The 1,098-nt window shown below is 52.0% G+C and overlaps 1 protein-coding gene across 1 annotated transcript in view; it reads left to right on the forward strand.

The window, feature by feature from the left end:
• ANKRD46 (ankyrin repeat domain 46) overlaps positions 1 to 1,098 on the forward strand; it is a 40,912-nt gene that overhangs the window by 31,999 nt on the left and 7,815 nt on the right. The gene's annotated exons all lie outside the window — the stretch shown is intronic.

The raw sequence follows: 1,098 nt of genomic DNA on the forward strand, positions 1-1,098 counted from the left end.
ATTCTGTTAGCCAGTGTGCGAGGGAGCGTGCTGTGTTGACAGTACAAGCAGAGGAGAGCGGGGAAGAGGGAGGAGTGAGACTTCAGATCCCCCAGGAAGCACAGGTCATGAGGAGGAGAAAGATGGGTGAGGCCCACAGCTTGGACAGAGAGTGAGGAGATAGCATAGGGTGCTAACAAGAAGTGAGGCAGGAGGAGGGAAATAGACCAGCTTAAACGGCTGGGAGCCCAGACAGTTGCGCCATGTGAAAGTAGCTTTCATGCGTGTAAGGAACAAATGAAACAGGGACTCTTACAAGCAATTGACGCTGTGATGTGACGGACCAGGTCTCGACATTTCACTGCGGAGAAGCAGATGCAAACACAGCGTGTGACGCTCTAAAAGGTGACACGCCAGCCACCTGGCCCCATGCCGCCCTGAATCCACACAGCCAGGAAGCTGCCCGTACTTGTACCAATGTGTCCTTTGGTTGCACCCTGTGGAGTGTTTGTCTCCCACAGTGAGGCGAGAGGGATGTTGAGTTAGCTATCATCTCATCCCAGAATGTTATGTGGAATCCGGACAGAACAAATGAGGCCCAGAGCCAGCTGACCAGCGCCTGGCTTTAGTGAGTTCTCAGGGGAAACCTCCTCCTTCCTGTGCCCCCTTCAGTTGACACTGTGCCCACGGTTGTTCTTCTCCTTCATCGTGTGCTGGTTGGTGTACCTTCTGGGCACCAGTAAGGGCCCCCTCATGTTTAGGTCTGTGTTGCTAGGTAATTTCAGAGCACATGTCACTGTTTGAAAGAGATTGAGAAGCTTTCTTCTAGAAGAGTGAGTGGTCTTCATGGTTTACCACTAAAAGCAGGCCGGTAGACAGAGCAAGAAAGGAAAGCTCTACGAGAGCACAAAACAGTCCCTTTCTTTTCCATGTGAGAAGGAGCTCTGGCCTGCAGTGGGTTCAAGGATGGGCTGCTAACTTCAAGTTCAACATTCAGACTCCATGGCCACTTGAGGGCAACCTGCTCCTGTGAAAACCTATAGTCTCAGAAATTCTAAGGAGCAGCACTGCTCTGTTCTATCGGGTTTCGATGAGCCCACATCCGCTCAGTGGCAGCGG

Source organism: Echinops telfairi, unplaced genomic scaffold, assembly GCF_000313985.2.
Source record: "Echinops telfairi isolate 266 unplaced genomic scaffold, ASM31398v2 ScPeMD7_1;HRSCAF=3_0, whole genome shotgun sequence".
Taxonomy (NCBI): Eukaryota; Metazoa; Chordata; class Mammalia; order Afrosoricida; family Tenrecidae; genus Echinops; species Echinops telfairi.